Raw genomic sequence first — 17,328 nt, forward strand, 5'->3', positions numbered from 1 at the left:
TAAATTTTATTTTATTACTGATTAGTCATGGTTATATTTTTATATTACTATATACTTATATAACATTTCACATGCTATAATTACATATATATAAAGTAATATATTACCAATTATATAATTTATTATGCTATACTATATTTTGTTATATAGATTAATATCTACTAATGTGTTACATTTAGGGCCTCCCATGTGCCAAAGCAGGAGATGCAAGAGACTTGGGTTCGATCCCTGAGTTGGGAAGATCCCCTGGAGAAGGGAATGGCAACTCTCTCCAGTATTCTTGCCTGGAAAATTCCATGGATAGGTGAGCCTGGCAGGCTATAGTCTGTGGGGCCACAAAGAGTCAGATATGACTGAGCACACACAACAATATGCTACATTACTGCATAGCTATATATTTCATATCACAGTTACATGCGTATAATGGATACAATAGTACATGTTAAGTTATACACAACTAAACTATATTATACATTATGTTTTTAATCACACCATCTATGGAGGAGGAAACTGAGATACAGGAAGGCATCCTTCATTTGAGGTCACGAGGAGCCTGGAACTCCCATGCCACTCTGCTCTGGCTCCAGATTCACTCCTTTTTTATTTTTGGCTGCACTGGGGGCCAAAGGGCATGCAGGAGCTTAATTCCCACACTGGTGATCGAACTGGTGCCCTCTGCAGTGGCAGCGCTAGTCCTAACCACTGGACCACAGGGCAGTCCCCAGAACCCCTGCTCCTAACCTCTGCACTCCCCGCCCTCTCTGGTGCCGCTGAGCTCTCCTCTGACTGGGGGGACCTCTGCCTGCTCGGTGCCTGGAAAGAAACAGGCACAGACAGACGCTCTTGCATCTCCTGCATTGGCAGGTGGATTCTTTACCACTAGCTCCACCAGGAAAGCCCTAATGTTTCTGCCAAGGGTCAAAAGCTCAATGAGCATGTCGTGTGTGATTTTAAAATTCCAAATGGCCCCCTTCTCCCAGCTACATGGTACTGAAGGTGGAAGGAACACGCGGAAAGGCAGGGTGTATGCAGGACACAGAAAGGGAGGCAAGGCTATGGGTTCTTCCCTCAGGACCGTGAGGAAAGAACCACATGGAAACAACCACTGGTGACAGATGCTGTAGAGGAAGCATGTTGGGGTGGTGGCCAGGGAGCGGCAGCTGGACCACTTCGGGGCTGAAATGGTAACCAGGAAGTAGTGGGGGGAGCCAGGTGGCCGAGCTGGGCAAATGGGGCTGATAGGCAGGTAAGCAGAGGACGCCAGGAGAAAGGCCCAGTGGGCAGCTTCTGGGTTCTCACCAGCCTCCCAGGTCCATGCCTGGTCTGGGTTCCCTTCAGCCACCACTCAGCTTCCTACCCTCCCACATACACACCTTGATTACTTCCAGGGAGTCTATATTTCTTGGTGGCACTAGTAGTAAAGAACCTACATGCCCATGCAGGAGATTTAAGAGACACAGGTTCAATCCCTGGGTTGGGAAGATCCCCTGGAGAAAGGCATGGCAACCCACTCCAGTATTCTTGCCTGGAAAATTCCATGGACAGAGGAGCCTGGCAGGCTACAGTCCTTGGGGTTGCAAGGAGTCAGACATGACAGAAGCAACTGAGCACACACACACATATTTCTTGCAATAATTGGTGTGTGTGTTAGTTGCTCAGTCGTGTCCGACTCTTTGCGATCCCACGGACACAGAAGTCCAGGGAATTCTCCAGACAAGAATACTGGAGTGGGGTGCCATTTCCTTCTCCAGGGGATCTTCCCGAACCACAGTCTCTTGCATTGCAGGCAGAATGGTTACTGTCAATAATTAGACCCACCCAATCCTGGGTGTTCATTGGAAGGACTGATGCTAAAGTTGAAACTCCAATACTTTGGCCACCTCATGCGACGAGTTGACTCACTGGAAAAGACTGATGCTGGGAAGGATTGGGGGCGGGAGGAGAAGGGGACGACAGAGAATGAGATGGCTGGATGGCATCACTGACTCTATGGACATGAGTTTGAGTGAACTCCGGGAGTTGGTGATGGACAGGGAGGCCTGGCGTGCTGTGATTCATGGGGTCGCAAAGAGTCGGACATGACTGAGCGACTGAACTGAACTGAAAAACCACCTGATGGTTGGGTACAGAGTAAACGCACTCAGAGTTTATAGCACATGTATCAACACTAACACCAACCTCTTATAAAGTAAAACCAGAAAAAGACACAAACCACAACAACAAGAAAAATTATAAAATATTTAAGAACAAATGTAACAAGTGAAGGTTTAATTAGATGAAAACTGTAACTTTACTGATTTACAGAAAGGAAAATTGGAATAAATGAAAAAAAAAAAGAACTCTCCTTTGCTTGGCTAGGAGGACTCCACATTGAAAGATGACAATTCTCTCTAAACCAATTTCTAAATGTAACACAACCTCAGAGTACACTTTTTTTTTTTTTTTTGTCACTCCATGTGGCTTGTGGGATCTTGGTTCCCCAACCAGGAATCCAACCCATGGCCCCTGCCATGGAAGGGCAGAGTCCTAACCACCAGACCTCTAGGAAATTTCCTACCCTGATTTTTTTTTTCCCTACCCTGATTTTTTGAAAGCAGCTAAATTATGCTATGTAGCTCACCCTGGAGATTGTATCATACAAAAGAAAAGCAGATAAAATTCTGAAAATGAAGGTTATGGACAGGAGACTTGCTGACTAGATATAAAAAATATTCTAAACATTACAACCATGTTATAAAGAGACAGAACATTAGAACAAAACACAAGTCCAGAGAAGAGACTCAAGTATTTGGAAATCTAATATATGATCCAAGTGGTATTTGAATATATTGGTCAGGATTTGTCAGTTACACGTAACAGAAACTCGTATCATACAAAAGAAAAGCAGATAAAATTCTGAAAATGAAGGTTATGGACAGGAGACTTGCTGACTAGATATAAAAAATATTCTAAACATTACAACCATGTTATAAAGAGACAGAACATTAGAACAAAACACAAGTCCAGAGAAGAGACTCAAGTATTTGGAAATCTACTATATGATCCAAGTGGTATTTGAATATATTGGTCAGGATTCATCAGTTACACGTAACAGAAACTCAACATGAACTAGCCGAAGCAAAGCGGGGATTGGATGGAGATTCGTAACACTCCAGGAAGATCAAGGGTGGATATCTGCATCTTGGATTTATCCGCCCAGTTTTTTTTTTTCCCCAGATGGTGAAAACCCTGTCCCATGCCCCAGTTCTTCCAATCTCACCATCAAAACTTGACTGAGAAACAAGAAACAAGCAACAGACCAAGTAGCATACCTTCACACATGCTTTCATTTGTATGAAAAGCGTGCATGTGTGTGGTGTTGGGGGAGCATGTGTATCTGTTTGCGTATGTTTAAACTATGCCCACCCCAGCAGGATGCATAGTAAACAGGCAATATTGGATGCCTCCAGGGAGCAGGTACAAGGTGAGAATCATTTTCCCTTTACTGGACCTCAGGAAAAGCATTAAAGACGGTTCCCAGGTCACAGCCCAGCCATCACTGGTTTGTGCAGGTTCATCTTGTTCTATTGATCTACTTATTCCCTTTTACCTGCAATTTCCCTTTCCACCATTTCCAGCAATTCTAGGATGTTAGATGTCTAACCCTTTGGAGTGTGTGTGTGCTTGGGGAAAATGTGTAATTGTCTGGGGGCACATTTTTTTAAAAATCAAGCAAGTTTATATGTTAAAACAGTGCAATCACAGCAAGAGGCATATCAGATGTCATATACTTGGACCTATTCTGAATTTTCTGCACCTTCACCAAATGAAAATATTATAAATGATTGGTTGTGGCTTTGAAGTTACTTATCTTGAATTTGCATGTTAATACTGAACATGCTTCTTAATAGACATATCTGCAATATTTTGAAGAGAATACATACATTTGCTCAGTATTTGCATTTGTCCAATGAGTTTGTAACTTCATTTTTTAAATTTATTTTTAACTGGAGGATAATCAGTTTACAATATTATATTGGTTTCTGCCATATACCAATATGTACCCTCTCTCTCGAGTCTCCCTCCCACCCAATCCCATCCCTCTAGGTTATCCCAGAGCACCAGATTTGAGCTTCCTGTGTCATGCAGGAAATTTCCAGTGGCTATCTAATTTTACATATGGTAACATATGTGTGTCAGTGCTATTCTCTCAATTCATCCCACCCTCTCCTTCCCAATGAGTTTGTAACTTTGGATTTGACAAATGTGATAGCTCTAAGAATTAGTGGAAAACATGTATGCCAACATCAAACAAGTTGATGTTTTTAAGATTAAATGTTAGTTACTATGCTAGTTATCTTATGGTATCTCATTAGTCACCCCAAAATTAGACAGTGTACAGCAACATGTACTCTGATCAACCAGCAACAACAAACCTGGATTCAGATTAACCACCAAACTAAACACAAACATAACAGACTTCACCCACCACTCATTATTCCTTCAAATTTCACTTTTAACCTTCTATTCTTGTTTTTTTATTCTCCTTCAGGGATCACGTTTCACTGTGCATCAGTTTCCAATAATCCCAAAGGGCTCTGTTTGCCTATCTTCATTCATTAAAAAAAAAAAGATTTGGATAGATTGGGTGCTTCCCAGTTGGCACTCGTGGTAAAGAACCCTCCTGCCAATGCAGGAGACAGAGGACAGAACTTCCCAATCCCTGGGTCAGGAAGAATCTCTGAAGGAGGGCATGGCAACCCACTCCAGTATTCTTGCCTGGAGAATTCCAGGGATAGAGCCACTTGGCAGGTTACGGTCCATAGAGTCCCAAAGAGTCATATATGACTGAAGCAACTTAGCATGCATTCATGTTGGAGAAATCAAATATTTTTAAGATTTTTCTTGAGGTATAGTTGATTTACAATATTGTGTTAGTTTTGGGTGTGCAGAACAGTGATTCAGTTATATACATCTGAATCTAAATAATAATATATATTATTTATGTTTATTGTTAGATTCTTTTCCCTTATAGGTTATTACAAAATATTAAGTATTGCTCCCTTTAGTCATTCGATTTTACTCATTGTAGAAACAGGATGGTTGCTCTGCTGAGAAGCAGCAGCTTCAGTTCTGTTCAGTTCAGTTGCTCAGTCGTGTCCGACTCTTTGTAACCCCATGGACTGCAGCTCGCCAGGCCTCCCTGTCCATTACCAACTCCCAGAGTTTACGCAAACTCATGTCCATTGAGTCGGTGATGCCATCCAGCCATCTCATCCTCTGTCATCCCCTTCTCCTCCTGCCTTCAGTCTTTCCCAACATCAGGGTCTTTTCCAATGTGTCAGCTCTTCACATCAGATGGCCAGAATATTGGAGTTTCAGCTTCAGCATCAGCCCTTCCAATGAATATTCAGGACTGATTTCCTTTAGGATGGACTGGTTGGATCTCCTTGCAGTCCAAGGGACTCTCAAGAGTCTTCTCCAACATCACAGTTCAAAAGCATCAATTCTTCGGCACTCAGCTTTCTTTATAGTTCAACTCTCATATCCATACATGACTACTGGAAAAACCACAGACCTTTGTAGGCAAAGTAATGTCTCTGCTTTTTAATATGCTGTTGAGGTTGGCCATAACTTTTCTTCCAAGGAGTAAGCGTCTTTTAATTTCATGGCTACAATCACCATCTGCAGTGATTTTGGAGCCCAAAAAAATAAAGTCTGTCACTGTTTCCACTGTTTCCCCATCTATTTGCCATGAAATGATGGGACCAGATGCCATGATCCTAGTTTTCTGAATGTTGAGCTTTAAGCCAACTTTTTCACTCTCCTCTTTCACTTTCATCAAAAGGCTCTTTAGTTCGTCTTCACTTTCTGCCATAAGGGTGGTGTCATCTGCATATCTGAGGTTATTGATATTTCTCCCGCCATCTTGATTCCAGCTTGTGCTTCATCCAGCCCAGCGTTTCTCATGGTGTACTCTGCATATAAGGTAAATAAGCAGGGTGACAATATACAACCTTGACGTACTCCTTTCCCAATTTGGAACCAGTCTGTCATTCCATGTCCAGTTCTAACTGTTGCTTCCTGACCTGAATACGGATTTCTCAAGAGGCAGGTCAGGAGGTCTGGTAGTCCCATCTCTTGAGGAATTTTCCACAGTTTCTTGTGATCCACACAGTCAAGACTTTGGCATAGACAATAAAGCAGAAATAGATGTTTTCCTGGAACTCTCTTGCTTTTTCGATGATCCAACGGATTTTGGCAACTTGATCTGTGGTTCCTCTGACTTTTCTAAATCCAACTTGAACATCTGGGATTTCACGGTCATGTACTGTTGAAGACTGGCTTGGAGAATTTTGAGCATTACTTTTCTAGCATGTGAGATGAGTGCAATTGTGCAGTAGTTTGAACATTCTTTGGCATTGCCTTTCTTTGGGATTGGAATGAAAACTGACCTTTTCCAGTCCTGTGGTCACTGCTGAGTCTTCCAAATTTGCTGGCATATTGAGTGCATATGTGCTGGTATATTGCTCCCTTCAGTCATTCGATTTTACTCATTGTAGAAACAGGATGGTTGCTGAGAAGCAGCAGCTATAGTATCCAAATTCCATTTTTCGTATTTCCAGGAATCTTCAACAGAACTTTCACATCAGACCAAGAATAGTTTATCAGATATCTTTCCATCAGGAGCTTGTCAGAACTGCCCTCTCTGCACTTTCCTTTATTCTGAGCTGCCCTTGACATATTGACATGAGGATGTGATGATGATTCCTGCTTCTGACCCCAGTAAGCAACATGGGGTATGTTATTTTTAATTCATATAAATGGTGTTATGGTACAGATCTCCTTCAGTTTTTTTCTCTCATCCAGCACTTTAAAAAAAGTATTTTACTGAAGTAACAGTTGACTTACAATGTTAATTTCTGCTGTATAGGAAAGTGATTTAGTCAAAGCTATATATACATTCTCTTTCACTTTCTTTCCCATTATGGCTTATCACAGGATATTGAACATAGTCCCTTGTGCTATATAGTAGAACCTCGTTATTTATCCATTCTGTGTATACTAGTTTGCATCTGCTAATCTCAAACTCCCAACCCATTCATCCCCCAACCGCTTCCCCCTTGGCAAGCACAAGTCTGTTCTCTCTGTGTATAAGTCTGTTTCTGTTTCATAGGTAGGTTCATTTATGTCAGGTTTTAGATTCTACATATAAGTGGCATCATATCGTATTTGTCTCTTTCTGACTTCATTTAGTATGATAATCTCTAGGTCCATCCATGTTGCCACAGACGGCACTTCATTCTTTTTAATGTGTGAGGAACACTGTTGTGTGCTTTATCCATTCATCCTGTCGAAGGACATTTAAGCTGTTTCCATGTCTTGACTGTACAGTGAAGGACAGGGAAGCCTGGCATGCTGCAGTTCATGGGCATGCAAAGAGTTGGACATGACTCAGTGACTGAACAATGGCCGAACAGCTGTTTTTAAGATCTATCCCCAATGCCGTGTATGTGCCTGGTCCACAGCTTCCACTGTGTACCTGTGGCCACTGTATCAGTCAGTTAGAGTTAGATTACACTACAGTAACAAATACTCCCCAGATTACAGGCATATCTTGTTTAATTGCACTTTGCTTAATTGTGTTTTGTAGACACTGCATTTTTTTATAAACAAATTGAAGGTTTGTAGCAACCCTGTCTTGTCAGATGGTGTTAATGCTTTTTAGCAATAAAGTATTTTAAAATTAAGGTATGTACATTGTTTTTTAAAACACAATGATATACATTTAATAGACTACAGTATAAACATATTTTTATATGTGCCCTGAAACCAAAAAAATTCATGTAATTTGCCTTATTGCTGTGGCTTAGAACTGAAACTGCAGCATCTGAGGTATGTCTGTGTAATAGTTTAAAACCACAAAGGCTTATTTCTCATAGATGTTGCATGTCCACTGTAGATAAAAACACCAACCCTTGACTTCCATTTGCAGGTGACACACATTCACTCTGCCCACATTCTCATGGCCTTTCACTTTTATTTCACATGGCCCCACCTACCTTACATGGCAGGGAAGTTCAGTCCCACCACGTGGTCATGGAAAGAGAAAGCTGGAATATTGGTGGACAGTCCTAGTGACCACCAGGGACACTCAGGCTGCCTTCAACTCCCTGCTCCCCCAAACAAAGGTGTGATAAGCATACTTGTATGTGTTCCATACAGGCCCATGGCCACTATTTTATATACACACCCAGGTGTGGGATTGCCGGGCAATAGAGCACATATTTTATTTCCCTCAGGAGTACCAGGTGATTTTCCAGATGGCTGCCGCAGTCTGAACTACAGCAGGCACAAAAGTGTGTCTATCCCCACATCCCTCTGATGTGGTGGAAATAACCGCCTTTCAAAATTTTGCCAGTCAAATAGGGATAAAGTGATAGCTACTATTGTTTTTAATGTAGTCTCTTGTTTCTAAAGAATTAAAGCATCTTTTCATATACTTATCAGCCTTTTAGATGTCTTCTTCTATAAAGTGCTTGTTCATACGTTTTTCTTATTTTTTTTTCCTACTAGGGTTACTATAGTTCTGTTGTTGATTTTCAAGAATTCCTGGTAGAAATTTTTTACTGTATGGCCTTTAATATCTTTTGGATTTAAACAATATGAATATACTTCTGTCCCCCCAGAAAGTTACATATTATTTTAATGGCTCACGTATCATCTCCCAACACTTTGGGGGGAAAAAATTAAAGAAAGGAAGATAGAGCAAGCTTGAATCAGAAGCCATACCTGAGCCAACTGAAGTTGGCTGAGAAGGTGAGACTTATACAGTGAAAACTTCTATTTAAACCACAAAGCTGAACAAGAGAAAAAAATTTTCCCAGAATAAAGGGGAGTCTTGAGGAAGGGAGGAAGGGAGGGATGCTCTTCTTTTGGGAAGACAAAGCAACAGATGATCCCTGGATTGGCATTTGATATAAAAAATAAGGCCATACATCCATCAGGATTCTTTTGATTGCAAATGACAGAAACTCAACTGAAACTAAGTTTTAAAAAAGGAATGTACTGCTTCAAGTAACTCAAAAGTCCAATGGATAGGGTAGCTAGATCCAGGTGTTCCCAATAATATCTTCAGATCCCCATCTTTGATTCCATCTCTCTGATAAGCTCTCTCCAAGGTAGGCTGTCTCCAACAGCCAGACACGCATAGGACCTTAACAACAGCAGCATAAAGTTGTTTTTTCTTAACCTCTGTGGTCGAAAGGCATCATAGGGAGGAATTCTGATTGGTCCAACCTACAAGACACACCCTTTTCTAAACCAATCACTGTGGCCAGAGGGATGGAGTTGCCCGATTGGTCAGACATGGGGTCAGGGATAGATGATGGATAAGCCACTTCAGACACAATGAGAGGATGCCCCATAGAAAAGTGGGAGAGAGTTCTTGCCAGAAGGAGAGAGAAGTCATGTTGGACAAGCAGAACCCAGAAGTACCAGATCCAGGCCAGATTTCTACCTCCTTCCTTACATCAATATGCATTCCATATGGACAAGGCCCGGGGCGAGTGGGAAGAAACCACAGGAGAGTGAGAATACAATACTGGTGACAGAAAGAATTAGGGGCTCAGCAAATGCCCTTCCAACCAAGACACTAAAATCAGACACTATGATGAAAAAAACTGATGCCTTCTAAACTTCCATAGCACAAACACACACCAATCAGATTCTCCATAGACAAGATCAAGAGACTAGTGACAAACTGAGAGGAAAACATTTGTAACCCACACGTCAAAGTATTGGGATCCCATATATGCCAGAGTGCTTAAGCGATTCAGACAAGGTGGACACCCACATGGAAAGCTGAGAAAATGACATGAATTAATTCAGAAAGTGACAGTGCAAGTGTAATACCTGTCTGAAAGAAAGGGAAAAAGATAAAAGTTTAAAAAATTTGCCAACTCTGGGTAGAAATATGAATGTGCTCAGACTTCTCCCTCAGGGCCACCCTCCAAAAGCAGATAGAGTCCTGGTGTGTACACTCTGAGCCCAAGGAGTGACCAGGGGGGTGGACAGAGCTTGGAGGTGTGGGCTGGGGTATTGACACATGCATGTCCAGTCCCTTTAGGGTGGGACCTAGACAAGGATGAAAGAGAAGGTGCAGACTCAGGTACTTCTCTTTGTACTGTTTCTTCGGGTCCCTTGGATGCTCAAGGGGTGGATCATTCAGAGCTTTTGAGAGCCAGGTTAGAATTAGGGACATTATCTTAAGAGCAACAGGAGGCCCCCCTAAAGGATTCTTGGTAAAGAGAATGGCAGGAATAAATTCGGGTTTTTAGAAGATCCTTCTGGCTTCAAGTGGGTGAATGGGTGTGACATTAGAAAGGAAGAAGAGGGAAGGGTTGGGAGTGTGCAGAGATGATGGCAATTTACATTGGAAAAACAGGAAAAAGTAAGGAGGAGAAACAAACATGGTCATGGATGCTATATGGGGTTGGAGAGAGCAAGGGATCAGGGGTCACTTTTTAGGCTTCTGGCACCTTCTGGTGGGCAGTGGTGCAGTTTACTGGGACAGGGAGCTGGACAAAGATTCAGCTTTGGTGGGAGGCGGGGAGGGAGTTGGGAGAGGAGACCACAGACACATCGAGCTCACTGCCTTTGAGACATCCAAGCAGGGATACCAAGCAGGCAGTTGGATGACTAGGTCCAGAGCTCTGGGGACAGGCTGGGTTGAGGAGACACGTGGCGTCAAGACTAGATTTTACATCATCTAAGGTGCCACCTACTGGAAGCTTTACCATTATTTCAGGCTTCCCTGGTGGCTCAGAGGTTAAAGCGTCTGCCTCCAATGTGGGAGACCCGGGTTCGATCCCTGGGTCGGGAAGATCCCCTGGAGAAGGAGATGGTAACCCACTCCAGTATTCTTGCCTGGAGAATCCCATGGATGGAGAAGCCTGGTAGGCTACAGTCCACGGGGTTGCAGAGTCGGACACAACTGAGCGACTGAACGGAACGGAACACTAAGAAAGAAGAAAAAGCGCTGATATTCAACTGTACTATGCCCCAGACTGAACAGTTCTGATTTCAGATAAAATGTAAAAAAAAAAATGCATCTGAGAATTGATTAAATTGATTGTTAGGGTGTAAGTTTGGCTTTTTCTGATGAACTTGAAGTGACAGGGACACGGTACAATCGAAGGTCCCTTCCGTGACGTGGAGAAGCTGGAAAAGGTCTTATGGCCTTGCTGCACAAGGGGTCCCGGGGCCCCTTTGCATGTCTCTCCTTTCACATATGGTGGACCCATCTCCAGAGCTGTCTTCAATTAGCAAAACTAAAACTCGGTCCCCATTAAACATTAACCCCCATTGTCCTGGCTCCCTAGCTCCTGGCAACCACCATTTGATTTTCTGTGTCTATGCATTTAACAACCTCTGGTTCTCTTCAGTACGCTCATCCTCAGAACCCAGCTGCCCTACTGGGAAGAAGCCTGAAGTAGTTCATGAAGAGATCACTTGGGTCCCAGCTGACAGCAATCACCCCTCTCCTCACGTGAGTAAACAAGCTGATGCCAGCCCCTGTTCCAGAGACCACCGGCCAAAGCTCAGATGCTGGAGCAGAAACAAGCTAGCCCCACTGTGTTCGGTCTGAATTCCTGACCCAAAGAAACCATGAGAATAATCCATGTCACTAAGTTTGGGGGTCATTTGTTATGTAGCCACAGTAACTGGGACAGTAGGTAATTCTTACAAGGAGTTTCTCTGTGAAGGAGAGAAGGAAACTGGGGGAAGGGGGTGACCCGAGGAAGGGAAGTCAAGGACAGCTGGTCTTCGTTTTGCTTCTTTAAGATGGAAGCAATCTGAGTATATTTTACAACTGAGGGAAAAGAAATACCCATGTGAGGAGATCTGAGTGACTTCCCTGGTGGTCAGTGACTTAAGACTTCATACTCTGAATGCAGGGGGGCCCAAGTTCAATTCCTGGTGAGGGAACTAGATCCCTCAGACCGCAATGAAGACTGAAGATCCTACACACTGCTACTGAGACCCAGCACAGCCAAACAAATATTTTATAAAAAGCAGACTTGAATATTCAAATGAAATAGAACGAGTCCATGGGTAAGTTTTTCAATGGATTGGGTTTGATCCCTGTCAAGGAAGTAGATCCCGCATGTCACAGCTAAAGATCTCATATGCTGCAATGGAGACCCTCATCACAGACACATACATAAAATACATTTTTTTAAAGGAGACCTGAATATTCAGATGAAAGAGGCTATGTCCATAAGGTTCCTGATGTGGTAGAGTGGAAGTGGTTCTAAACACAGGTGGAGGACTAGCCCACTTGTGAGGAGGGACCACTTCCTTGTTATCAGTTGCAGGAAGGGTGTGCTGCAGGAGAGGACCAGGTGTTCACAAGGCTATACCTGTAATGTGGAGAATGTGGTGGGGTAATTGTGGGATAGCTGCTCTATTCTCTGTGAGGATATGAGTGGGGAGGGTGAAGTCAGAGGTTTGGGGAGAAAGTTGGAAACATCTCTGCAAAGAAGGGGAGAATATGTTGACCAGACAAAGCAGCAGGACATGAGGACAGATGGCTTACTTGATGCTGGTGATTAGGAATCTCTAGGAAATCGGGTGATCCTGGTATGCGCTTTTTTTCTTCTTTTTTTTCTACCCAGGTGCAGGCATGGTAGAGTCACCCAGGGCTGAGGTTCTGAAAGCGCACGTGAAAGGGCAGTGGAATCAAGGTTTTAGCAAAAGAATGATTGTGCATGATGGAGCATGATAATTAGGCTGGAGAAGGACAAATTATGGTGGGTTGGGGCAACTGAGGCATTTTGACTCACCATTCCCACTTCTACCAATTTACGTGGAAAAGAACATTGTGCCTGCGTGTTCAGCAGTTAAGATTCAGGGCTTTCACTGCCGTGGGCCTGAGATCTAACCCAGCTTGGGGAACAAGGATCCCTTAAGATGCCCATGCTCAGTCACTTCAGTGGTATCCAACTCCGTGAAACCAGGTGGGCTATAGCCCACCAGTCTCCTCTGTCCAAGAGATTTCCCAGGCAAGAATACCGGAGTGGGTTACCACTTCCTACTCACAAGATGCACAGTACCCCGCCTTCTCCCCCCAAAAGAGAAAGGGTGCTGTGAAAAAAGAAAATGTGGACCACTTCTGGTTTCCGAGTCCCTATGTAAGGAACTTAGAAACAGGATGGAGTAACTAAGAAGTAAAAAGCTGGGCAGATTATTAAAAACAAAAAAACCCCAACAACTCTTCTTGGATCTCTAAGATGGAAGAGGACACAGAACAAACTGCTGCCTTGAGACTGGAGAGACCAAGAAGCAAATGCAGGAATTGCTACTTAACCAGAGTGAGACTCACAGGTCAAGACCCTGGGGACCAACGTCAGGCAGGAAAAGCTGAACTGTAATTGAAAGACTGCTTGAGGCTCGGTGTGGATAACTTAAAAACCTAAGACCATAGGGGTAGCTGCTGCTGCTGGGTCACTTCAGTCGTGTCCGACTCTGTGTGACCCCATAGACGGTAGAGGGACCCCCAAATATCATGAGATTCACCAGCAGGAGCTCAGCAGTGGTTCAGTTCAGTTCAGTCACTCAGTCGTGTCCGATTCTCCGCGACCCCATGAATTACAGCACGCTAGGCCTCCCTGTCCATCACCAACTCCCGGAGTACACTCAAACTCATGTCCACAGAGTCGGTGATGCCATCCAGCCATCTCATTCTCGGTCGTCCCCTTCTCCTCCCGCCCCCAACCTCTCCCAGCATCAGAGTCTTTTCCAGTGAGTCAACTCGTCGCATGAGGTGGCCAAAGTATTGCAGTTTCAGCTTTAGCATCAGTCCCTCCAATGAACATCCAGGATTGATCTCCTTTAGAATGGACTGGTTGGATCTCCTTGCAGTATAAGGGACTCTCAAGAGTCTTCTCCAACACCACAGTTCAAAAGCATCGATTCTTCGGCGATCAGCTTTCTTCACAGTCCAACTCTCACATCCATACATGACCACTGGAAAAACCATAGCCTTGACTAGACGGACCTTTGTTGGCAAAGTAATGTCTCTGCTTTTTAATATACTATCAAGGTTGGTCATAACTTTCCTTCCAAGGAGCAAGCGTCTTTTAATTTCATGGCTGCAATCAGCATCTGGGTAGGGGGCCCCAAATATCATGAGGTTTACCAGTAGTAGCTCCACCAGTTCCCCCTAGTATTAATAAGTATCTGAGAAGAATCCCCTCAGGCTACCAGCACGGACAGGGGGAAAGGAACCATTTAAAATACTCAGAACGATCTGTTCTTCTTAAGAAGCCCTGACCCTCAGGGGAAGCAAGTAACCAGCACCTGGGGAAGAGAAACACCCAACTGTAGTCCATTGGAGTCATCTGGTTCGGCCTAAGTGTAAGGAGATCAAACCAGTCAATCCTAAAAGAAATCAGTTCTGAATGTTCACTGGAAGGACTGATGCTGAAGTTGAAACCCCAATACTTTGGCCACCTGATGTGAAGAGCTGACTCATTGGAAAAGACCCTGATGTTGGGAAAGACTGAAGGCAGGAGAAGGGGATTACAGAGGATGAGATGGTTGGATGGCATCACTGACTCAATGGACATGAATTTGAGCAAGCTCCGGGAGTTGGTGATGGACAGGGAAGCCTGCCTGGCATGTGGCAGTCCATGGGGTTGCAAAGAGTGACCCCATGGACTGAGTGACTGAACTGAGCTCAAGTGTGGAGAAGAAAAATGGAGAAACACAGGTGAACTTCACAGTCCAGAGACAAAAGCTCACGAAAGACTTAATCACAGGCTACAGGACCCTTCCCCTCCCCTACTCCTCACCACCATGTTACTAAAGGGCTATTTACAGCATTTCTTTTTACCCAGTACATCATATCTGCCTATCAAGATAAAAAACACCTGCAGAGAAGAAAATTTAAAAAGGCATACCAAATGGCAAAAATCACAATCTGAAGAGATGGAGCAAGCCTCAGAACTAAATATGGAGGGATGTTGGAATGATCAGACCAGGAATGTAAAACAATTAATATACTAAGAGCTCTAATGGATAAAGTAGACAGTAGGGAAGAACAGATGGACAATGTCAGCAGAGAGATGCAAATCTTAAGAAAGAACTAAAAAGAAACGCTGGAGTTAAAAAAAACTGTAACAGAAATGAAGAATACCTTCGATGATGGGCTCACTGGAAGACAACATGATTCCAGGAAGAGTCTCTGAGCTGGAGGATGTACCAATTTTTTGTATTAAGCAGCTAAGTTAAGTCCAACTCTTCGCGACCCCCTGGACTGTAGCCCACGAGTCTCCTCTGTCCATGGGATTTTTTCCAGGTGATAATACTGGAGTGAGTTGCCCTTTCCTTCTCCAGAGGATCTTCCCAACTCAAGGATCAAACCTATGTCTCCTGCATTGGCTGGTGGATTCTTTTACAGATAGAATCCTGAAAATCTGAAAAGCAAAAAGGACAAAGACTGTAGTTGTGTAACGTGCACGGAATACCAGGAGAAGAAAAAAGAGCAGAGAGATATTGAAACGATACTTTCAAGAATTTCCCCAAACTAATGTCAGCAGGCCACCCATCCAGGAAGCTCAGAACACCAGTTAGGATAAATGCCAACCCCCCTCCCCACCCCATCCCTGGATACCCCTTACACCAAGATAGATCATTTTCAAACTACAGAAAATCAAAGATGCATAGAAAATCCTGAAAAATCCAGAGCTGGGTAGGGGGTTGTGGGGGAAGCCCATCTTAACTAAAGAGGAAAAAAAAAGGTAAGAATTATACTTCACTTCTCCTCATGCAAGCAAGAAGAGAGTGAAATGAATTATTTAAAGTGTTAAGAGAAAACCCCACTAACTTACAATTCTTTATTCTGGGAAGTTATCCTTAAAAAGTTAAGGAGAAATAAAAGATTTTCTCAGAGAAACAAGCAAACAAAAAAATAAGGAACTCTGTTGCCAGTAGACCTGTCTTGCAAGAAATATTAAAAGTTCTTTCAAAAGAAGGAAAATAAAGTAAAGTAGACTACATAAAGTAAGGAAGAGCATTGAAGTAGAAATAGTGAAAATAAATACTTTTTATTTTTTTGAACTTGGCTGGGCCTCGAGGCATGTGGGATCATAGTTCCCTAACCAGGAATTGAACTCTTACCCCTGCATTGGAAGAATGGGGTCTTCACTACTGGACTGCCAGGGAAGTTACAAACTTCAATTTTTCATGTTCTTAATATAGCTAACAGATAATACTTTGTTCAAAATAATAATAGCAACAGTATATTTGATTATGTCTGTTAATGTGCATATATGCTTATATGTGATCAGGTATAAACAAAATGAATGGTAGCAGTCATACAGTGATAGCAGGAAGAAATCCTGAAGAGTTTCTTATTACAAGGTCTTCACATTACCTGTGAAATGGTATAATGTTATTTGAAACAGAATTTGGATTGGTTGTAACTGTAGCCTGCCAGGCCCCTCTGTCCCCAGGAATTTCCAGGCAAGGATACTGGAGTGGGCTGCCATTTCCTACTCCAGGGGATATTTCTGACCCAGGGATCGAACCTGCATATGTTGCAAACTCTATGACAACTAAAAACATTTGGGGGAAAAAGTACAATTGATAAGCTAAGAAAATAGAGAAAATGGAATTATTTAAATACTCAACTGAATTGACAAAAGACATACAAAAGTAGGAACAAAAACAAAGGCAACAAATAGAGGACATTAAGGAATATAGTAAATATTAATCCAACTGTATCAATAATCACTTTGAACACTATTGTCTAACTGTACCAATTAAAAAACAGATTGTCAGAGTGGATAAAAGCAAACAAAAAGATCAAAGTATATGTTGCTTACAGGAGATGCTCTTTAAACATAGAGACACAGAGATTTAAAGTACAGTTGACCCTTGAACACCATGGGCTTGAACTGCATGTGTCCACTGTATGCAGATTTCTTTCACAAAGTATGTACTACAGCATACCACACGATCTAGGGCTGTTTGAATTCATTGATACGGCGAGTCAATTGGAAAGTGGTACCTGGATTTTTTACTGCACAGAAGGTCAGCTCCCCTATACCCAAGTTGTTCAAGGGTCAACTGTAAATGGATGAAGGAAAATATACCATGCTAACACTAAACAAAAGAAAGCAGGAGTAGCTATGTTTGTTCTAGACAGAGCTGACTTTAAGGAAAGCTACCAGGGATAAAGAAGGGTATTACATAATGATACACAATTCCCCAAGAAGACGTAACAATCCTCAATGTACATGTGTATCAAACAACAGAGCATCAAACAATGTGAGGAAAAAA

This window comes from Moschus berezovskii, chromosome 15 (genome assembly GCF_049115385.1).
Source record: "Moschus berezovskii isolate FMDL1 chromosome 15, NW_MosBer_1.0, whole genome shotgun sequence".
Lineage (NCBI taxonomy): Eukaryota > Metazoa > Chordata > Mammalia > Artiodactyla > Moschidae > Moschus > Moschus berezovskii.